The sequence below is a fragment of the Pinus tabuliformis genome, chromosome 4_1 (assembly GCF_031772625.1).
Source record: "Pinus tabuliformis cultivar Carrire ecotype Pingquan chromosome 4_1, CPIR1, whole genome shotgun sequence".
NCBI lineage: Eukaryota > Viridiplantae > Streptophyta > Pinopsida > Pinales > Pinaceae > Pinus > Pinus tabuliformis.
In genome coordinates, this window is record NC_142303.1 from 173,575,281 (window position 1) to 173,583,474 (window position 8,194).

At 33.1% G+C, this 8,194-nt stretch overlaps 1 pseudogene; it reads right to left on the reverse strand.

The window, feature by feature from the left end:
* Positions 1–5,141: 5,141 nt before the first annotated feature.
* LOC149174746 (PI-PLC X domain-containing protein At5g67130-like) lies at positions 5,142–6,944 on the reverse strand (annotated as a pseudogene).
* Positions 6,945–8,194: the final 1,250 nt, after the last annotated feature.

Consider the following 8,194-nt stretch of genomic DNA (forward strand, 5'->3'; position numbering starts at 1 on the left):
GCTCTATGGGTGCAGATGGTCATCCTGAGGGCCTAGCTTTCCTTTGGAATACAAGGGAAGCTACCCTTAAACCTTTCTCTTTCTTGGCTAGTATTATCGTGGAAGACCATTTCAAAGGATTTGATAATCCAATAATCCTTGTAAACTGTTATGGACCCTATCAGGCAATATAATCCTATTGGAACCACATGTTCAATTATGGGCTTTTACTAGAACACTCCCTTATCCTTGTTGGTGATCTAAATTTTTCCTCCTTTTTCCAAGAAATATGAGATGAGAATTCTCTACCTAATCCTTTTACACATGTGATCTCTAGGATTATCTATGAGTCTCACCTTATCGACATATGTCTGTCTCCTCTTGGACCGACTTAGAAAAATGGAAGATCACGGATTAAGGGGGTGGCAAAGTGTCTTGATAGATTCCTAGTAGTTGATCCTTTTGATCATAAAAGTGGGAAAAATCAATTCTAGATCTGTCAGGAAGTCATTTCTAATCATTATCATATTTTCTTGAGTTGGATTTTAATAAATCCTCTTCAAAATATCCCTTCAAATTTAATAGAACTTGGCTCAATAAGCGGTCCTTTGTGTGCCTTGTGTATGAATGTTGGAATAAATTATATAGTGGATCCTTCCTTATCTGCCATGGATTCATGGACCAATAAAATGAAAATTTTAAAAATCCATGTGAAAGGTTGGTCCCATAATCTTATCCATGAGGATTGCCAAGGGATGGAGTCTATTGAATCTAAAATATACTTATGTCAAAATTCTTTTATTCATACAAGTTTCCCAAATGATATGAAAAAAAAAGATGTGTATCTTATCTGAAAGGAAAGCAAGTCTACTCAGATCGGAGGAGGAACTTTGGAGACTCAAAAGTAGGGAAATTTGGATAAAGGAGGGTGACCATAATACAATATTCTTCCATAAGTTTTCCTCCTATGGGAAGAAAAAGAACACCATATGGGACATATTGGATGTTAAGGGTAATTCCTATGCCTCTCAATAGAATCTGAAAAAATTAACAAGGACTCACTTTTATGATCTTTTTAGGGATCATGGTGATTGTTTAATCCATACTCAACTTCAATTCATTCAACATCTTCCTAGGTTATTTTGTTTATCGATGATATCCTTCTTCCAAGGGTTCTAAAGATGAGTAGAAAATATTTAGAAGCATTTTCTTAGTATATTGTACTTCACCGTCAAGCATGTTGATCATTCAACATAATCCAGCTTTCTTTTATAATAATATCTGTGCGCAAACTATCCAGAATATTGAAACAATGCTACCATATAAGATGACTCCCTGGGGTCATTAGCTTCTATACTTGGACTTTTTTCTCAAGCCAAACTAGTCATCTTTTGTTTGTAGATGATAGCTTTATAGCTAATGGCACCGAAGATGAGTCGAAAATATTTAGAAGCATTTTCTTAGTCTATTGTTCATCCTTGGGCATGTTGATCAGTCAACATAAGCCCACTTTCCTTTATAATAATTTCCCTAAGCATAATATCCTGAATATTGAATCAATGTTATCATATAAGATGACTCCCTGGGATCATGGTCTTCTATACTTGGAATTTTTTCTCAATCCAAACTACTATCATGTGGAGGATTGGAACTTTTTAATAAAACAGATTGAAGGAAAATTTAACAACTGGTGCTACTTTGTGGTGAGATATTTGAGCATGTGTGTGCTCATTAACAATTTTAACTTCACCAAATTCATCATTTTTTTTTGGATTCATGAGATATGCACTTTCAACTCTACAAACCATTACTTCGTATGAAAAAATATGTTTGTTATTCTCAAACTTAAATGCCTCAAATTCTGATGCAAAGAGGTCATCATCAACTACAATCATACCAAATATATCACACATGTTATTCACTTCTTTATTGGAAGATTCACCATCATCAACAAGGTCTATTGTTGGATTCACCAATTCACAACTCACTTTGCAGTCACCATCCACATGTGTCTCGTCACAGTGGGATTCACCATCATCTTCACCATCCATGTTACAGTGGGGTTCTTGAGCATATATATGTTCTTTCTTTACTTCACACATAGAGGCTTCAACTTCTCACTCTGCAATATTTTTTGTGTCTTCTTCATCTATTTGCATGTCTTCATGATTGATTTCACTTTAATAGTCCTTATGACCATCATCCACATTTGAGTGGGATTATCCAAGATCTATTTTCCTCCTAGAGTCTTTCTCATTTACTCTCAGACCTATAGTTTACTTTCTATTGATTCTTTAACAGACTGTAACAAAATGTGTTTCTTTATGTCACTTTCCTTTATATGAAATTCTACTTTCAGGGTCTTCCATGCTTCTTAGAAAGATGTAGCTTTTTCGACCTTACATAAGGACTTCTCATCCAATGCATGTTTTATAAGATCCAATACTAAGTCATCACATAATTCATCATATGGGTTATTAGATTGATACTCAATCAACTCTTTACATCAAAGAAAAGTTTTCATTTTGACATTTCCAGTAATTTAAAATTTTTACTAGAAAATTTTGGAAGTGTTACGAGATCTATCCTATTCCATTAATCCTTGAATTGTTCTACTTCATCTACTTGCCTTTTAGATGCCCCGACTATGGCAAGAACCTCTATGCACTCTTCAAAATACTTTGGCTCTTCCTTTCGATTTATTTTCTCAGTTTGCTTCAGTCTTGCTTTGTGACCCATGATTGTCATCTTTCTTTTGTCTTTTGTCTTCTTTCCTTATTGTGTTAGCCTTCTAGAAATGAACATCATCTCATACACTTGATTATCTTTAAAACTAAACATTTTAACCTTCACTTTAACGGTGGCTCCCAACAACTACTAGGAACTTTGCTAAGCTCTTCTACGCAAATTCTTATGGAGGCTCATAGCTACAACTTACAGTGGAGACTCCTTCTTTGGTTAGTGGAGATGGTTCTTTCCTCTTGATATGGTGGTGGCTTTGTAGGCTCCTCACCCTGATATTTTAGTAGTTGGGATTACAAACTCTCAATGAGCTCTAGTTTCTACTTATGGATCAACGGATGCAAAATTCGATTTGTAGGCTCCTCAAAATAGGCAAGGATCTTAGTGGAAGTAGCTCATGACTTTATTAACTCCTTTGGTTCTTTGAAACCTTGCTAAATGTTGCTTTGATACCACATGTTATTTAGAGGCAGAGATAAACATCCAAACATAAGACAAATAAGTACACATGCTCTCCTTGAATAAATAATATACATCCACCGAGTTTTGGTTAATCTCTCTTCTTACTTCACATTACAATGGCCTAACCATGAGTATATAAGCACTAAACATTCTAAATAAGGAATCATGCAAACTCTAACTTTCTTTTCCTCATGCAAACTATGACTTGAGGCTTTAACTAAACTTTTCTCACTTCACTTTAACATAAATCAACATTTTTCTTTTCCTTAGCTTAGTTTTTCTTGACAAGGCATTAACTTTTTAACTCGGACTCACTTGAATTGTAATATTAGACATAACTTGCTTTCCTTCACTTAACTTAACTCTTACACATTGTATGCATACTAGAGTACTTACTATTTCTATCAAGGGAAACAATTTTGATCTATGACATAGTTGCGATCGATGGCAGTAAATCAAATAGGAAATTTGTGGATAGGTTTGTATGAATTGTGTGCTCTTATCATTTTTAAATTGCTATACAAGACTAGAGTTCACTTGGTTGTAACACATTTGAATATTTGACAATTATTAGACCATTTGGTTAGTTGATTCTATAAGATTAATTTCATTCATATATTTTTCATATTGGTTATGTTAAGGCATAGTTGTATTGAATGACTATCTACATACTTAATTAAGTGTTAAAATTATGAATTTTAATAATCATGAAATATAAAAAGTGAGGTGTAGTATGGAATCACATAGTTTCAGATTGACAAAATCGATGAGATGAAATGAGTCATGATGCACCACAAACCTATAGTGATGGGCCATTTGGGTGCACTAAGTCAACCTCCAATGTGGGTGACTATAGGGGCATGACAATGGATTTTTAGGTTAAATTAAAGTTTATGCTAGAGGTACTCTTTCAACCTCCTTCATAATTTATTTATATATATCTCTATTAAGTGAGGAAGATAAATCACATAGTCATTATTCCCTAGTTTGAAATGATATCAATTACTAATATTACTTGGTTTCTTAATAATGCATTCATGGTTTTCTAATTACTAGATGAAAATCTTTACCAAAATCTTAATACCTAACAATAAATTAATATAAAAAATATTAAATTGCATTTTGTATTTATTTTTTTTACAATATTAGTAGAAAGTTTTTTTACAATAAGAAAAAATTTAAATACTAAAATATTATCTAAGAAATAATTAAATTATTGTTATTTATCTCTTTCATATATTTGTTCAATTGTGATGAAGTACATGCTCTTGTGCAGTAACCTTGCCTCCTTTTTCCGCAAGAAAGACGACATGAATTGCCATTATTTTTGGCTTGAAGGAATGGTGGTGGACTCAAGGGCGGAATTATCATGTGATCAACCAATTCCTCTTTCATATAAAAACTTCCCACCATCTTAGGTTTTCCCGTCTCGGCTTCTCAATTAAAAGTGATTCTTCCCAGAGTTGGAGCTCTGTAGTAAATGTAAGAGGAATACCCTGTTCCGAGCTTTGAGAGGAATACCCAGTCTGGATATCTGTATTAAATGTAAGAGGAATATTTCCTTCCATTTTTCTTCACAAATGGGACAAATCAGGTTGTCGTGCTTTACATTTGAAGCTATACACAGAAAATGGAATGTGTGAGAACATTCCGTAGTCAATATCGCATGGTGTGAAAAGGAAGGTAAAATAATGATCAGAAACTGATGTAAATGCAACAATCTGAGTTTGACATGGATCAATAAAATTTAACCTCTCTGTGAATGTCATAAAACCCACTAAGGTTGAAGATTGGGGTTTGTGTAAATTCAAAAAACCAAACCCACTTTCACTTTAGGACCATTGTTGTGAAAAGAAAAATAAAACAATGATCAAAATTATATGTGAATGTAACAATTATAGTTTAACATGGATCAATAAAATTTAACCTCTATGTGTATGTCATAAAACCCACTGACGTTAAATATTGGTCCGTGAAAATTGAAAAAATGAAGTGATAACTTGCTCTTGAAAGAAATCCACTGCTAAGAAATTAGCCCATCAGTTTCGTGTGACCTGGTGACACATGCTCACAATGTTTAAGAGCACATCAGAATTTTCTATGTTGGCTTTGGGTACACTGGGTTGATTTGGGAAGAAATTCTCGAGAATCAACGACTAGGCTTTTGATCTTAGATTCTTCGATTCAATGCGATCAGTATATTAGATCCTACTACCAAATCAACATCCCCATCTACCAAAATAGCTGCTCATCAATCCCTCCTTATACATCATTAAAAGCATGGGATAGGTTTTGTAAAACTTACATTGATTTTCCACCACATAGTTCCACTGATAAGCAAGTCCCTTTGAGGCCTCTTTGGAAGCTATTGAGGTGAATACTATAAGGCGATAGTTTTTCATGACCATGTCTCTCAAAGTTGGCCAATCACTGCCATATTTGGGCATGGCAGAGACTAGGTACCAATACTTCATCAAATCAGCTTCGATGAAGACTTTGGTCAAACCTTTGGTAGCTTTGACATAGCCCTCAATGAATATGGTGATGATTTCAGAGGGATTGGCTGCCAAAAATGCTTGAATATCCTTCAATATATTCACAACTGGCATCTATAATAGAACCATATTCCAAATAACAAAATATTTAAATATTGGTTTAGTTAAATTTAAACATGGTTAGCAAAATTTATAATTAGTTGTAATTTGTCAATGTATTTAATGCTTGACATGTATAGGTTCAAATCTCTTAAATGAAATAGACCTCAATATTAGTCGAACTAGTTTAACTTTACATTTAAGGCTTTAGTTGCACCAATTACCATAAATATTATTGAACATTTGGGTAAATTCACATATCTTGAATAATGTGGACCTAGAGGTATGGTACATTGATTTACAACAAAAAATAACACCCTAACAACCCAAATATAACTTTGAATGTGGAAAATTATGCCCAAATGTATTTAATTTAAACAATAATATATTTTTTTTACAGTAGCCAATCAAGGGACTTGCGATTTTAACCTACAAAAGTTGTGAAATTGTAGTAATTTCCCTAGAAGGAGTGGTAGAGCCAAACATCAATCTCGTAATCATAGATGTCCAACATTAGCCTCTAACACCATTCTACAAAATTTTTCCCAAATTAAATACCCTAATTGCTTGAAGTCTCAGCTAAATTCCTAACTATTCAAATACGCTAATTGCCGTGAAATATTTTACAAGCCATACATACATTTAACTGATCCGTAATGCTAACTTCTTGGTTATTGTAAGTGAATCTTTGGACACCCATCTATAATTCTTCTCTGACGATTTCATAAGAATTGTGGGTCATCAACCATGAGTATTTATTGAAAGGTAGGTCACCCACCTAAACAAAAATAAAAGAAAATGTTAATGATTTGCGGAGAAATTAAATGAAAATCAATCAAATTCTTTAAAAGTTGAGAATGATGCCTTTAAATTTGGATTTGTAGTATTAGTCTTAGTGCATTTTGAACTTGAGTCACCCACTAAACTACACAATATGCATTGAAGACCTACGACACAGTCACTATCCTTTGTACAAATATCATGGACCTGTTGGGAAAACAAGGGAGAAACGAATGAGAATAACCTCTTATTGTACTAATTGATTCTAAGATTATTGCAATCAAAATAGTGGATGTGGGATATGTGATTTCATCCCACGACCTGGAAACTCTCACTAGAACAAGTTGTGCTTGTGCCACTCATGAGTAAGAGTACAATTGCAGCCATGAACAAGACGATGCATCGTATGCAAATAGAATGCACATGTACTTCTGAAAATTCTAATACTAGTCCTCAGCATGCTTAATTTAAAGTGGGGAGCCAACATAACCAAACCTTCAGTCAAGGGAACATTTTCAATATTCCTCACCCTTGGGCTCGCACTAGTGCTACATTGCAACTGCAGGTTGCACTGAAACTAAGAACACATCATGGGACTTGAACTCGAGACAACTGATGAAAGAGAAGACTTAACTCGGAGATCGGAGATGAAATCCGGGAGTAGTGAGATCCTGCCATGTGGTAGAAAATGATTTGGCAGAGGAGGACAAAAATTGAATGCTCTGATTGGCCAAATCTACCCAGCCAAAGCCTGTAGAGGAGAAATTTCAGTGTAATTATATTTTTAAAATGTGGTATGTATATTGTAATTGTTTTGAAATCAAATTATCTTTAATTTATTACTTTTATGTAATTTTTAATATAATTTTCAAATAAATATACATTAAATTAAATACTTAAAATTAGTTAAAAATATTCTAACTTTTCAAAATGTTATATTTTAATTTTATAATTAATTAAAAATTAATATAATTACTATATTCTAATTTCATATTTAATTAAAAAGGATTAATGGAAAAAGAAAAATATAATATAAAAGAAAGAAATTGATATGATTAAATTTCATGTGGTTTGAATATCTATTTTCAAAAATTAAAAATATAATTATCCCATATCCACTCATGGAATCTCTGTGCAAACTTCCTGAATGCAACGATAGACAAGTTGTTTCCAATAGTAGCAACAACAATCAAAGGGACAAAAGAGGAATTGATGTCCAGGAAATCTTGCCAGAAAAGGTTGTCGTGTTCTTCAGAGTCGGCTACCCCCACAAAACTAAGAGCCCAAGAAATCATTGTTTATATAAGATAATGTGAATGGTAAGTGAAATAATAGCCTCGGTATAGGTGTGACACAATAGTAGCTTGCAAGCTGACAAACTTAAGGTGTACTGTCAAAGTCAATTTTGTAGGTGTTAGATAATATTGTCTTAAATTAATATGGTTTTGTCTTAATTGTTAACTGTCTTAAATGAGTTTCGTCTTAATTGTCATTGTCTTAAATGACCATTCTCTTAAATATAAAGTTTTGTCTTAAAATAATTTTGTCTCAAACTCTTTTTGTCTTAAATATAAATTTGTCTTAAAATATTTTTGTCTCAACCTATTTTTGTCTTAAATATAAAGTTTTGTCTTGAA